Source organism: Panulirus ornatus, chromosome 32, assembly GCF_036320965.1.
Source record: "Panulirus ornatus isolate Po-2019 chromosome 32, ASM3632096v1, whole genome shotgun sequence".
Taxonomy (NCBI): domain Eukaryota; kingdom Metazoa; phylum Arthropoda; class Malacostraca; order Decapoda; family Palinuridae; genus Panulirus; species Panulirus ornatus.
Window position 1 is genome coordinate 3,430,667 of NC_092255.1, and position 16,818 is coordinate 3,447,484.

Sequence of the window (16,818 nt, forward strand, 5' to 3'; positions counted from 1 at the left end):
ATGCGTCCTCGTGAGGAAGGTGATGCGTCCTGGTGAGAGGGAGGGGATGCGTCCTGGTGTGGGAGGTGATGCGTCCTGGTGAGGGAGGTGATGTGTCCTGGTGAGGGAGGTGATGCGCCCTGGTGAGAGGGAGGTGATGCGTCCTGGTGAGGGAGGTGATGCGTCCTGGTGAGAGGGAAGTGATGCGTCCTGGTGAGGGAGGTGATGCGTCCTGGTGAGGGAGGTGATGCGTCCTGGTGAGAGGGAGGTGATGCGCCCTGGTGAGGGAGGTGATGCGTCCTGGTGAGGGAGGTGATGCGTCCCGGTGAGGGAGGTGATGTGTCCTGGTGAGGGAGGTGATGCGTCCTGGTGAGGGAGGTGATGCGCCCTGGTGAGGGAGGTGATGCGCCCTGGTGAGGGAGGTGATGCATCCTGGTGAGGGAGGTGATGCGCCCTGGTGAGGGAGGTGATGCGCCCTGGTGAGGGTGGTGAAGCGCCCTGGTGAGGGAGGTGATGCGTCCTGGTGTGGGAGGTGATGCGCCCTGGTGAGGGAGGTGATGCGCCCTGGTGAGGGAGGTGATGCGCCCTGGTGAGGGAGGTGATGCGTCCTGGTGAGGGAGGTGATGCGTCCTGGTGAGAGGGAGGTGATGCGTCCTGGTGAGGGAGGTGATGCGTCCTGGTGAGAGGGAGGGGATGCGTCCTGGTGAGGGAGGTGATGCGCCCTGGTGAGGGAGGTGATGCGCACTGGTGAGGGAGGTGATGCGTCCTGGTGAGGGAGGTGATGCGCCCTGGTGAGGGTGGTGATGCGTCCTGGTGAGGGAGGTGATGCGCCCTGGTGAGGGAGGTGATGCGTCCTGGTGAGGGAGGTGATGCGTCCTGGTGAGAGGGAGGTGATGCGTCCTGGTGAGGGAGGTGATGCGTCCTGGTGAGAGGGAGGGGATGCGTCCTGGTGAGGGAGGTGATGCGCCCTGGTGAGGGAGGTGATGCGCCCTGGTGAGGGAGGTGATGCGCCCTGGTGAGGGAGGTGATGCGCCCTGGTGAGGGAGGTGATGCGCCCTGGTGAGGGAGGTGATGCGTCCTGGTGAGGGAGGTGATGCGTCCTGGTGAGAGGGAGGTGATGCGTCCTGGTGAGGGAGGTGATGCGTCCTGGTGAGGGAGGTGATGCGTCCTGGTGAGGGAGGTGATGCGTCCTGGTGAGAGGGAGGTGATGCGCCCTGGTGAGGGAGGTGATGCGCCCTGGTGAGGGAGGTGATGCGCCCTGGTGAGGGAGGTGATGCGCCCTGGTGAGGGAGGTGATGCGCCCTGGTGAGGGAGGTGATGCGCCCTGGTGAGGGAGGTGATGCGTCCTGGTGAGGGAGGTGATGCGTCCTGGTGAGGGAGGTGATGCGCCCTGGTGAGGGAGGTGATGCGCCCTGGTGAGGGAGGTGATGCGTCCTGGTGAGGGAGGTGATGCGTCCTGGTGAGGGAGGTGATGCGTCCTGGTGAGGGAGGTGATGCGTCCTGGTGAGGGAGGTGATGCGTCCTGGTGAGGGAGGTGATGCGTCCTGGTGAGAGGGAGGTGATGCGTCCTGGTTAGGGAGGTGATGCGTCCTGGTGAGGGAGGTGATGCGTCCTGGTGAGGGAGGTGATGCGTCCTGGTGAGGGAGGTGATGCGTCCTGGTGAGAGGGAAGTGATGCGTCCTGGTGAGGGAGGTGATGCGTCCTGGTGAGGGAGGTGATGCGTCCTGGTGAGGGAGGTGATGCGTCCTGGTGAGGGAGGGGATGCGTCCTGGTGAGAGGGAGGTGATGCGTCCTGGTGAGGGAGGTGATGCGTCCTGGTTAGGGAGGTGATGCGTCCTGGTGAGGGAGGTGATGCGTCCTGGTGAGAGGGAGGTGATGCGTCCTGGTGAGGGAGGTGATGCGCCCTGGTGAAGGTGATGCGTCCTGGTGAGGGAGGTGATGCGCCCTGGTGAGAGGGAGGTGATGCGTCCTGGTGAGGGAGGTGATGCGTCCTGGTGAGGGAGGTGATGCGTCCTGGTGAGAGGGAGGTGATGCGTCCTGGTGAGAGGTGATGCGTCCTGGTGAGAGGTGATGCGTCCTGGTGAGGGAGGTGATGCGCCCTGGTGAGGGAGGTGATGCGTCCTGGTGAGGGAGGTGATGTGTCCTGGTGAGGGAGGTGATGCGTCCTGGTGAGGGAGGTGATGCGTCCTGGTGAGGGAGGTGATGTGTCCTTGTGAGAGGGAGGTGATGCGTCCTGGTGAGGGAGGTGATGCGTCCTGGTGAGAGGGAGGTGATGCGCCCTGGTGAGGGAGGTGATGCGTCCTGGTGAGGGAGGTGATGCGTCCTGGTGAGGGAGGTGATGCGCCCTGGTGAGGGAGGTGATGTATCCTGGTGAGGGAGGTGATGCGTCCTGGTGAGAGGGAGGTGATGCGTCCTGGTGAGGGAGGTGATGCGCCCTGGTGAGGAAGGTGATGCGTCCTGGTGAGGAAGGTGATGCGCCCTGGTGAGGGAGGTGATGCGTCCTGGTGAGGGAGGTGATGTGTCCTGGTTAGAGGGAGGTGATGCGTCCTGGTGAGAGAGAGGTGATGCGTCCTGGTGAGGGAGGTGATGTGTCCTGGTGAGAGGGAGGTGATGCGCCCTGGTGAGAGGGAGGTGATGCGTCCTGGTGAGGGAGGTGATGTGTCCTGGTGAGAGGGAGGTGATGCGTCCTGGTGAGGGAGGTGATGTGTCCTGGTGAGAGGGAGGTGATGCGTCCTGGTGAGGGAGGTGATGCGTCCTGGTGAGGGAGGTGATGCGTCCTGGTGAGGGAGGTGATGTGTCCTGGTGAGGGAGGTGATGCGTCCTGGTGAGGGAGGTGATGTGTCCTGGTGAGGGAGGTGATGCGTCCTGGTGAGGGAGGTGATGCGTCCTGGTGAGAGGGAGGTGATGCGTCCTGGTGAGGGAGGTGATGCGTCTTGGTGAGGGAGGTGATGCGTCCTGGTGAGGGAGGTGATGCGTCCTGGTGAGGGAGGTGATGCGTCCTGGTGAGGGAGGCCAACACACACACACAGGTCAAGAAGTGGATGAAGGCAAATACAAGTGGAGGTTGATGGGTCTGTATTGCCGCCAATCAATTGGCAGCCATGCGGGCCAACGCTCACAACCCTCCTCCACCTAACCTAACAACAACAACAACAACAACAACAACAACCCAACCACTTGGTGCTGAGAGAGAGAGAGAGAGAGAGAGAGAGAGAGAGAGAGAGAGAGAGAGAGAGAGAGAGAGAGAGAGAATGTTTTATTCCCTGAACTTAGAAAACGAGAAGTTATCAGCCGCCAGTATCAAGCAACCAACCACCATCCAGTTTTGACTGCCTGAACTACTACCCCTACCCCCCCTAACTACACCGGTTCATACCACAACTACCCCCTATCCCATACTAGAACTACCCCCTAACCCATAACAGAACTACCCCCTAACCCATAACAGAACTACCCCCTAACCCATAACAGAACTACCCCCTACCCCATAACAGAACTACCCCCTAACCCATAACAGAACTACCCCTTAACCCATAACAGAACTACCCCCTACCCCATAAAAACTACCCCCTACCCCATAACAACTACCCCCTACCCCATAAAAACTACCCCCTACCCCATAACAACTACCCCCTACCCCATAACAACTACCCCCTACCCCATAACAGAACTACCCCCTACCCCATAAAAACTACCCCCTACCCCATAACAACTACCCCCTACCCCATAACAGAACTACCCCCTACCCCATAAAAACTACCCCCTACCCCATAACAACTACCCCCTACCCCATAACAGAACTACCCCAACCCATAACATAACTACCCCCTAACTACATCAGTTCATAACAGAACTACCCCCTTATCCCATACTAGAACTACCCCCTAACTACACCAGTTCATAACAGAACTACCCCCTATCCCATACTAGTACTACCCGCTAACTACACCAGTTCATAACAGAACTACCCCCTAACCCATAACATAACTACCCCCTAACTACACCAATTCATAACAGAACTACCCCCTATCCCATACTAGAACTACCCCCTAACTACACCAGTTCATAACAGAACTACCCCCTAACCCATAACATAACTACCCCCTAACTACACCAATTCATAACAGAACTACCCCCTATCCCATACTAGAACTACCCCCTAACTACACCAGTTCATAACAGAACTACCCCCTAACCCATACTAGTACTACCCGCTAACTACACCAATTCATAACAGAACTACCCCCTAACCCATAACATAACTACCCCCTAACTACACCAGTTCATAACAGAACTACCCCCTATCCCATACTAGAACTACCCCCTAACTATACCAGAACTACCCCCTACTATATAACTACCCCCCTTTAACCCACACCACATCAGTGCTGATCTCGACTTCCACACACTACTTCAGTAAACACTTGCCACTTTCTCCCACTATTCTTATCTCTACCACAGATAAGACCAGCCAACACCACCTTGATAACACCACCACCACGACGCATGATAGGTCAGGTCAAGTGGGGGGGAGGGGGTCGTTAGCGGGGTCATTCGGTCACCACCAGCAATGGTTACAACCCGACCCCCCCTGTTGTGTGCACGAGGGGCGTAACCCACCATGCTTGGTGATGGTGGTATTAATAGCACGACTTCACCCACACGGGCGCCTTGTGGGCTACACACACATGACACCCACACCCCCACACTACCCCACACCGCTGACCCCACACTACCCCACACCGCTGACCACACACCACCCACACCGCTGACCACACACCACCCACACCACTGACCACACACCACCCACACCGCTGACACACACACGACCACCCACACCGCTGACACACACACCACCCCCACACCGCTGACCCCACACCACCCACACCGCTGACCACACACCACCCACACCGCTGACCCCACACCACCCACACCGCTGACCACACACCACCACAACGCTGACCACACCACCCACACCGCTGACCCCACACCACCCACACGCTGACCACACACCACCCACACCGCTGACCACACACCACCCACACCGCTGACCACACACCACCCACACCGCTGACCACACACCACCCCACACCGCTGACCACACACCACCCACACCGCTGACCACACACCACCCACACCGCTGACCACACACCACCCCACACCGCTGACCACACACCACCCACACCGCTGACCCCACACCACCCACACCGCTGACCACACACCACCCACACCGCTGACCACACACCACCCACACCGCTGACCACACACCACCCACACCGCTGACCACACACCACCCACACCGCTGACCCACACCACCCACACCGCTGACCACACACCACCCACACCGCTGACCACACACCACCCACACCGCTGACCACACACCACCCCACACCGCTGACCACACACCACCCACACCGCTGACCACACACCACCCACACCGCTGACCCCACACCACCCACACCGCTGACCCACACCACCCACACCGCTGACCACACACCACCCACACCGCTGACCACACACCACCCACACGCTGACCCACACCACCCACACCGCTGACCCCACACCACCCACACCGCTGACCACACACCACCCACACCGCTGACCACACACCACCCACACCGCTGACCCCACACCACCCCACACCGCTGACCCCACACCACCCACACCGCTGACCCCACACCACCCACACCGCTGACCCCACACCACCCACACCGCTGACCACACACCACCCACACCGCTGACCCCACACCACCCACACCGCTGACCCCACACCACCCCCACACCGCTGACCACACACCACCCACACCGCTGACCACACACCACCCCACACCGCTGACCCACACCACCCACACCGCTGACCCCACACCACCCCACACCGCTGACCACACACCACCCACACCGCTGACCACACACCACCCACACCGCTGACCACACACCACCCACACCGCTGACCACACACCACCCACACCGCTGACCCCACACCACCCACACCGCTGACCACACACCACCCACACCGCTGACCCCACACCACCCACACCGCTGACCCCACACCACCCACACCGCTGACCACACACCACCCACACCGCTGACCACACACCACCCACACCGCTGACCACACACCACCCACACCGCTGACCACACACCACCCCACACCGCTGACCACACACCACCCACACCGCTGACCACACACCACCCCACACCGCTGACCACACACCACCCACACCGCTGACCACACACCACCCACACCGCTGACCCCACACCACCCACACCGCTGACCACACACCACCCACACCGCTGACCACACACCACCCCACACCGCTGACCACACCCACCCACACCGCTGACCACACACCACCCACACCGCTGACCACACACTACCCCACACCGCTGACCCCACACCACCCACACCGCTGACCACACACTACCCCACACCGCTGACCCCACACCACCCACACCGCTGACCACACACCACCCACACCGCTGACCCCACACCACCCACACCGCTGACCACACACCACCCACACCGCTGACCCCACACCACCCACACCGCTGACCACACACCACCCACACCGCTGACCACACACCACCCACACCGCTGACCACACACCACCCACACCCCTGACCACACACCACCCACACCGCTGACCACACACCACCCACACCGCTGACCACACACCACCCACACCGCTGACCACACACCACCCACACCGCTGACCACACACCACCCACACCGCTGACCACACACCACCCACACCACTGACCACACACCACCCACACCGCTGACCACACACCACCCACACCGCTGACCACACATCACCCACACCACTGACCACACATCACCCCACACCGCTGACCACACACCACCCACACCGCTGACCACACACCACCCACACCACTGACCACACATCACCCACACGCTGACCCCACACCACCCACACCGCTGACCACACACCACCCACACCGCTGACCCCACACCACCCACACCGCTGACCACACACCACCCACACCGCTGACCCCACACCACCCACACCGCTGACCCCACACCACCCACACGCTGACCCCACACCACCCACACGCTGACCCCACACCACCCACACCGCTGACCACACACCACCCACACCGCTGACCCCACACCACCCACACCGCTGACCCCACACCACCCACACCGCTGACCACACACCACCCACACCGCTGACCACACACCACCCACACCGCTGACCCCACACCACCCACACCGCTGACCACACACCACCCACACGCTGACCCCACACCACCCACACCGCTGACCCCACACCACCCACACCGCTGACCACACACCACCCACACCGCTGACCCCACACCACCCACACGCTGACCCCACACCACCCACACGCTGACCCCACACCATAAACCCCAATATGTCAACATACTTCACTATATCACATATAATTACGAATATATGAATTACGTTATATTAAATATATTCTTTCACTATATGTAATGATTATACACTAAACCATTCTTGTAAACCAAGGTTAAACCCAAGGTTCTGAGCCAGTGTTAAATCTAAGCAGACCATTAAATGAATGCTTAACGAACTTCAAGCAGACCATTAAATGAATGCTTAACGAACTTCAAGCAGACCATTAAATGAATGCTTAACGAACTTCAAGCAGACCATTAAAAGAATGCTTAACGAACTTCAAGCAGGCCATTAAATGAATGCTTAACGAACTTCAAGCAGACCATTAAAAGAATGCTTAACGAACTTCAAGCAGGCCATTAAATGAATGCTTAACGAACTTCAAGCAGACCATTAAATGAATGCTTAACGAACTTCAAGCAGGCCATTAAATGAATGCTTAACGAACTTCAAGCAGGCCATTAAATGAATGATTAACGAACTTCAAGCAGACCATTAAATGAATGCTTAACGAACTTCAAGCAGACTATTAAATGAATGCTTAACGAACTTCAAGCAGACCATTAAATGAATGCTTAACGAACTTCAAGCAGGCCATTAAATGAATGCTTAACGAACTTCAAGCAGGCCATTAAATGAATGATTAACGAACTTCAAGCAGACCATTAAATGAATGCTTAACGAACTTCAAGCAGACTATTAAATGAATGCTTAACGAACTTCAAGCAGACCATTAAATGATTGCTTAACGAACTTCAAGCAGACCATTAAATGAATGCTTAACGAACTTCAAGCAGACCATTAAATGAATGCTTAACGAACTTCAAGCAGGCCATTAAATGAATGCTTAACGAACTTCAAGCAGGCCATTAAATGAATGCTTAACGAACTTCAAGCAGGCCATTAAATGAATGCTTAACGAACTTCAAGCAGACCATTAAATGAATGCTTAACGAACTTCAAGCAGACCATTAAATGAATGCTTAACGAACTTCAAGCAGGCCATTAAATGAATGCTTAACGAACTTCAAGCAGACCATTAAAAGAATGCTTAACGAACTTCAAGCAGACCATTAAATGAATGCTTAACGAACTTCAAGCAGACCATTAAATGAATGCTTAACGAACTTCAAGCAGACCATTAAATGAATGCTTAACGAACTTCAAGCAGGCCATTAAATGAATGCTTAACGAACTTCAAGCAGACCATTACATGAATGCTTAACGAACTTCAAGCAGGCCATTAAATGAATGCTTAACGAACTTCACGTCAACAAAATCAAGTCAAAACGAAAAAAAAATATGAACCAAAATTTCATTTATGCAAATTACTTTGTAGAACAAAAGTAATTACTGTAATTATCGTGTACCGGATTCTTTTGAACGACCATTACATAACGACCTCTGTTCGCTAATGTCACCCCCAGAGAACGAACTATCGTCACCCCAGAGAACGAACTAATGTCACCCCAGAGAACGACACTAATGTCACCCCAGAGAACGAAACTAATGTCACCCTAGAGAACAAACTAATGTCACCCCAGAGAACGAACTAATGTCACCCCAGAGAACGAACTAATGTCACCCAGAGAACGAACTAATGTCACCCCAGAGAACGAACTAATGTCACCCCAGAGAACGAACTAATGTCACCCAGAGAGCGAACTAATGTCACCCCAGAGAACGAACTAATGTCACCCCAGAGAACGAACTAATGTCACCCCAGAGAACAAACTAATGTCACCCCAGAGAACGAACTAATGTCACCCCAGAGAACGAACTAATGTCACCCCTAGAGAACGAACTAATGTCACCCCAGAGAACGAACTAATGTCACCCCAGAGAACGAACTAATGTCACCCCAGAGAACGAACTAATGTCACCCCAGAGAACGAACTAATGTCACCCTAGAGAACGAACTAATGTCATCCCAGAGAACGAACTAATGTCACCCCAGAGAACAAACTAATGTCACCCCAGAGAACAAACTAATGTCACCCCAGAGAACGAACTAATGTCACCCCCAGAGAACGAAGTATCGTCAACCCAGAGAACAAACTAATGTCACCCCAGAGAACGAACTAATGTCACCCCAGAGAACGAACTAATGTCACCCCAGAGAGCGAACTAATGTCACCCCAGAGAGCGAACTAATGTCACCCTAGAGAACGAACTAATGTCACCCCAGAGAGCGAACTAATGTCACCCCAGAGAACGAACTGTCACCCCAGAGAACGAACTAATGTCACCCCAGAGAACGAACTAATGTCACCCCAGAGAGCGAACTAATGTCACCCTAGAGAACGAACTAATGTCACCCCAGAGAGCGAACTAATGTCACCCCAGAGAACGAACTGTCACCCCAGAGAACGAACTAATGTCACCCCAGAGAACGAACTGTCACCCCAGAGAACGAACTAATGTCACCCCAGAGAACGAACTAATGTCACCCCAGAGAACGAACAAATGTCACCCCAGAGAACGAACTATCGTCACCCCAGAGAACGAACTATCGTCACCCGAGAAAAAAATAAATTATCGTCACCCCAGAGAACAAACTAATGTCACCCCAGCCAACGAATTATCGTCACCCCAGAGAACGAAATAATGTCACCCCAGAGAACGAACTATCGTCACCCCAGAGAAAGAAATAATGTCACCCCAGAGAACGAACTAATGTTACCCAAGAGAAGAAACTAAACTCGTCACCCCAGAGAACGAACTAATGTCACCCCAGAGAACGAATTATCGTCACCCCAGAGAACAAACCAATGTCACCCAAGAGAACAAACTAAACTATCGACACCCCAGAGAACAAACTAATGTCACCCCGGAGAACAAACTAATGTTACCCCAGAGAACAAAATAGTCACCCCAGAGAACGAACTGTCACCCCAGAGAACGAACTATCGTCACCCCAGAGAACGAACTATCGTCACCCCAGAGAACGAAATGTCACCCCAGAGAACGAACTAATGTCACCCCAGAGAACGAACTAATGTCACCCTAGAGAACGAACTATCGTCACCCCAGAGAACGAACTATCGTCACCCCAGAGAACGAACTGTCACCCCAGAGAACGAACTATCGTCACCCCAGAGAACGAACTAATGTCACCCCAGAGAACGAACTATCGTCACCCCAGAGAACGAACTAATGTCACCCCAGAGAACGAACTATCGTCACCCCAGAGAACGAAATAATGTCACCCCAGAGAACGAACTATCGTCACCCCAGAGAACGAAATAATGTCACCCCAGAGAACGAACTATCGTCACCCCAGAGAACGAAATAATGTCACCCCAGAGAACGAACTAATGTCACCCAAGAGAACAAACTAAACTATCGTCACCCCAGAGAACGAACTAATGTCACCCCAGAGAACGAACTATCGTCACCCCAGAGAACAAACCAATGTCACCCAAGAGAACAAACTAAACTATCGTCACCCCAGAGAACAAACTAATGTCACCCCGGAGAACAAACTAATGTTACCCCAGAGAACAAAATAGTCACCCCAGAGAACGAGCTAATGTCACCCGAGAAAACGAACTGTTTCCCCAGAGAACGAAGTCATTAACCCGAGTTAAGGCCAGACTGATACATCTGTATACACACACTTCCCTGCAGCTGTGCGGAGCGCAGTTCAAATACAACCGTAGACACCACAACCAGGGCCAGGTTGTGGAAAAGTCTTGGCCAGCCCCCGGCCGCCATTGGCCAATCGGGCCATCACGACCACGTACGTTACGTCCATGTGAAGCAGACGACGAGCGCGGGGAACCACCATGACGTCACTAGAAGGAACACTGAGTTGCCATATTTACTGGATCACCGACGCCGCTATGTAACCCATTAACGACCACTACCACTTCATTGGACGCACGACTTGACACTTAGGTCTGTGATTTAATGTCATATATATATATATATATATATATATATATATATATATATATATATATATATATATATATATATGTATACACACAAGTTGCATGTGATAATCTTACATATGAATGTACTTGGCAACTCTAGGAACACGTGTATTATTACAATTTCTTGGTAAACAATATAATAATAACAATAATAATAATAATTGTGTCTTAAGAGGAGAGAGTTTTACACTCGCTCCCTTCCCTTTTAGTCGTCTTCTACGACACGCAGGGAATACGTGGCAAGTATTCTTAATCCCCTATCCCCAGGGAGGATATATATATATATATTTTTTTTTTTTTTTTTTCCTTATACTTTGTCGCTGTCTCCCGCGTTTGCGAGGTAGCGCAAGGAAACAGACGAAAGAAATGGCCCAACCCCCCCCCCCCATACACATGTATATACATACGTCCACACACGCAAATATACATACCTACACAGCTTTCCATGGTTTACCCCGGACGCTTCACATGCCTTGATTCAATCCACTGACAGCACGTCAACCCCGGTATACCACATCGCTCCAATTCACTCTATTCCTTGCCCTCCTTTCACCCTCCTGCATGTTCAGGCCCCGATCACACAAAATCTTTTTCACTCCATCTTTCCACCTCCAATTTGGTCTTCCTCTTCTCGTTCCCTTCACCTCCGACACATATATCCTCTTGGTCAATCTTTCCTCACTCATCCTCTCCATGTGCCCAAACCACTTCAAAACACCCTCTTCTGCTCTCTCAACCACGCTCTTTTTATTTCCACACATCTCTCTTACCCTTACGTTACTTACTCGATCAAACCACCTCACACCACACATTGTCCTCAAACATCTCATTTCCAGCACATCCATCCTCCTGCGCACAACTCTATCCATAGCCCACGCCTCGCAACCATACAGCATTGTTGGAACCACTATTCCTTCAAACATACCCATTTTTGCTTTCCGAGATAATGTTCTCGACTTCCACACATTCTTCAAGGCTCCCAGAATTTTCGCCCCCTCCCCCACCCTATGATCCACTTTCGCTTCCATGGTTCCATCCGCTGACAGATCCACTCCCAGATATCTAAAACACTTCACTTCCTCCAGTTTTTCTCCATTCAAACTCACCTACCAATTGACTTGACCCTCACCCCTACTGTACCTAATAACCTTGCTCTTATTCACATTTACTCTTAACTTTCTTCTTCCACACACTTTACAAAACTCAGTCACCAGCTTCTGCAGTTTCTCACATGAATCAGCCACCAGCGCTGTATCATCAGCGAACAACAACTGACTCACTTCCCAAGCTCTCTCATCCCCAACAGACTTCATACTTGCCCCTCTTTCCAAAACTCTTGCATTTACCTCCCTAACAACCCCATCCATAAACAAATTAAACAACCATGGAGACATCACACACCCCTGCCGCAAACCTACATTCACTGAGAACCAATCACTTTCCTCTCTTCCTACACGTACACATGCCTTACATCCTCGATAAAAACTTTTCACTGCTTCTAACAACTTGTATATATATATATATATATATATATATATATATATATATATATATATATATATATATATATATATACACCATCTAACGCCAAGCACCCATGCATCGTCCAGCCCTACAGGTGAAGACGAACACCTAGGCTGGCTGTGAACCGGTCAGGTGAGTGGGTCAGAGCGCAAACAATTCTCTGGGCAGTATGACCTGACCTTTGACCTGACCTTAAGAATGACGTAAACAACCTAACCATCAACACAAAAGGTCGTAATGACCATAATAAAGTTAAACTAAGTCAATAAAATATTTACCCTTGCGTATACCTACGCCATTTTCTTTTCAATATGATTAATTATGAAATAATTAATAGTTTAATGACGAACAATTGACCATTGACCCAGTGAGCGAAAGAAAGAGCCACACACTTTATTGATAAGGGAATGACGTCATATACACTATGTCAACACACCTTCCATTACACGGAGTTCACCCGGACCTTTCCAGAATGTTCGATTCTCACAATATTTCGTCTTTATTTCAATATTATTGAACGTACACACACACACATATATACATATGCAATAATATATATTTATTGATTATGTATTTTATATCCCCCCCTAACCACCAATCAACAACCTAGGTCGTCCCATGCCCCGCCCACCTGTGGCTGACAACAACGGTACAAGGAATGCTATACGCGGGGATGACGTCATAACCCATGACCAATCGCAGGAGAAGGAGGTGGTAAGAAGACCGATGACGTCATCGGCCCAAAAAAAACCCGCCCTTGACCCTGGACGGAGTTCCTAGAACCACACCTTCTCCCAAACAAATATTTCCTATTAAAATAAAAAAGGAAAAATTAAGTAAATCAATAAAAACAAAGTAAAAAAAATAATCCAGGGTAACTTCGTTGAAATAAATGAATTACTATATGATAATAGATATGGTATTCCAAGCAAATAGTCTCTTACGTCATATACCCGCGTCAGAGCCTCGCTATAAAGACCTATATTTCTCTATATTCACTATAGAAAATATCAAAATCTATATTTGACATATTTTACAAAGTGAATAATTGAGAATTACTTAAGATTACCTTGATAGTGATGAATGTAAGAGAGAAGAGGATTTCCGTGTTGTTCAAAGCGAATTTGAACTTACCTGTGACGCACTGTTATGTGACGCCTACAGTGTTACGGATACATACATACATATATACATGTATATACATATATACATGCATATACATATATATATATATATACACACCAGCCTGAACCAGGTAACTATTATCGACCAGCCTCGACAGGATGATGAACAGCTGGGTCGACTGTGGGCACACAGGATACAAGCCCTTGCGTGCATCATGGTCAGCAACACGGCTAACCACGGGGGACATATTGTTATCTCCCTTGACCTTTGACCTGACCATTCAAAGACGACGCGACGATCCTAAGGTCGTAAACTCGTGCTCAAGTCGTACCGCTGTGATATGGACGGTCCTGTCGTGTTGAAGGGTCGTGTCGTCGTGGTGTTCAAGGGTCGTGTCGTCGTGGTGTTCAAGAGTCGTGTTGTCGTGTTGAAGGGTCGTGTCGTCGTGGTGTTCAAGAGGCGTGTTGTCGTGTTCAAGGGTCGTGTCGTCGTGGTGTTCAAGGGTCGTGTTGTCGTGTTCAAGGGTCGTGTCGTCGTGGTGTTCCAGAGTCGTGTTGTCCTGTTGAAGGGTCGTGTCGTCGTTGTGTTCAAGAGTCGTGTTGTCGTGTTCAAGGGTCGTGTCGTCGTGGTGTTCAAGGGTCGTGTTGTCATGTTCAAGGGTCGTGTCGTGGTGGTCAAGGGTCGTGTTGTCGTGTTCAAGGGTCGTGTCGTCGTGGTGTTCAAGGGTCGTGTTGTCGTGTTCAAGGGTCGTGTCGTCGTGGTGTTCAAGGGTCGTGTTGTCGTGTTCAAGGGTCGTGTTGTCGTGTTCAAGGGTCGTGTCGTCGTGGTGTTCAAGGGTCGTGTTGTCGTGTTGAAGGGTCGTGTCGTCGTGGTGTTCAAGGGTCGTGTCGTCGTGGTGTTCAAGGGTCGTGTTGTGATCAAGGGTCGTGTTGTACTCAAGGGTAGTGATGTCGTGCTCATGGGTCGTATTGTTTTCAAGCGCCATGTTGTCGTGCTCAATGGTCGTGTTGTCGTGCTCAATGGTCGTACCGTTGTGATCAAGGGTCGTGTCGCGCCGTGTTGTCGTGCCGAGATGAAGGGTCGTGTTACATGTCGTGGGGTTGGGGGGTGCAAGGGGGGGGAGGGGGTCGCCTTCAGGAACCTCCAACACGACAGGTTACATAACGACACCAGACGTGTGGACGACTTCTCAAACGACCCGTCAGCCATCTTGAATGGTAGGGTACAGTCCTTCATCCCATTATTATGACGACGGTATACGACCCTTGAACACGACGGTATACGACCCTTGAACACGACGGTATACGACCCTTGAACACGACGGTATACGACCCTTGAACACGACGGTATACGACCCTTGAACACGACGGTATACGACCCTTGAACACGACGGTATACGACCCTTGAACACGACGGTATACGACCCTTGAGCACGACGGTATACGACCCTTGAACACGACGGTATACGACCCTTGAACACGACGGTATACGACCCTTGAGCACGACGGTATACGACCCTTGAACACGACGGTATACGACCCTTGAGCACGATGGTATACGACGGTATACGACCCTTGAGCACGACGGTATACGACCCTTGAACACGACGGTATACGACCCTTGCCCTTGAGCACGACGGTATACGACCCTTGAGCACGACGGTATACGACCCTTGAACACGACGGTATACGACCCTTGAGCACGACGGTATACGACCCTTGAGCACGACGGTATACGACCCTTGAACACGACGGTATACGACCCTTGAACACGACGGTATACGACCCTTGAACACGACGGTATACGACCCTTGAACACGACGGTATACGACCCTTGAACACGACGGTATACGACCCTTGAACACGACGGTATACGACCCTTGAACACGACGGTATACGACCCTTGAGCACGACGGTATACGACCCTTGAACACGACGGTATACGATCCTTGAACACGACGGTATACGACCCTTGAACACGACGGTATACGACCCTTGAACAAACACGACGGTATACGACCCTTGAACACGACGGTATACGACCCTTGAACACGACGGTACACGACCCTTGAACACGACGGTATACGACCCTTGAACACGACGGTATACGACCCTTGAATACGACGATATACGAGAACACGACGGTATACGACCCCTGAACACGACGATATACGACCCTTGAACATGACGGTATACGACCCTTGAACACGACGGTATACGACCCTTGAACACGACTTATGACTACAACGCCCTGACCTCTGACCTGAGTTCACGTGAAGGGTCGTTCCACCACGACCTGATGGTCTGAGGTCGTACCATTGTAGCCTTTGGCCCAGAGGTCGTACCGTTTTTCTCAAGGCGTTTAAAGGTCGTACCGTCTTTCTCAAGGCGTTTAAAGGTCGTACCGTCTTTCTCAAGGCGTTTAAAGGTCGTACCGTCTTTCTCAAGGCGTTTAAAGGTCGTACCGTCTTTCTCAAGGCGTTTATAGGTCGTACCGTCTTTCTCAAGGCGTTTACAAGTCGTAACGTCTTTCTCAAGGCATTTAAAGGTCGTACCGTCTTTCTCAAGGCGTTTAAAGGTCGTACCGTCTTTCTCAAGGCGTTTAAAGGTCGTACCGTCTTTCTCAAGGCGTTTAAAGGTCGTACCGTCTTTCTCAAGGCGTTTAAATATACCAGCGGGTGAACTCCCCTCCTCCCCCCACCATTCGTGCGTTCAACTGACGTGCGTTTTATTAAGACGATAATAAAAATGTCCTTTTTTTTTTTTCTCTTCATATCTTGAGTACGACCACTTGAAGATAACGTTGTCCAGCCGTTATCAGTTGCCAACTGATAACGTATTCTTCCGCCCG

At 51.8% G+C, this 16,818-nt stretch overlaps 1 protein-coding gene across 3 annotated transcripts in view; it reads right to left on the reverse strand.

Annotated features, from left to right (window-relative positions):
- LOC139758988 (vascular endothelial growth factor receptor 1-like) overlaps positions 1–16,818 on the reverse strand; it is a 150,500-nt gene that overhangs the window by 132,601 nt on the left and 1,081 nt on the right. The gene's annotated exons all lie outside the window — the stretch shown is intronic.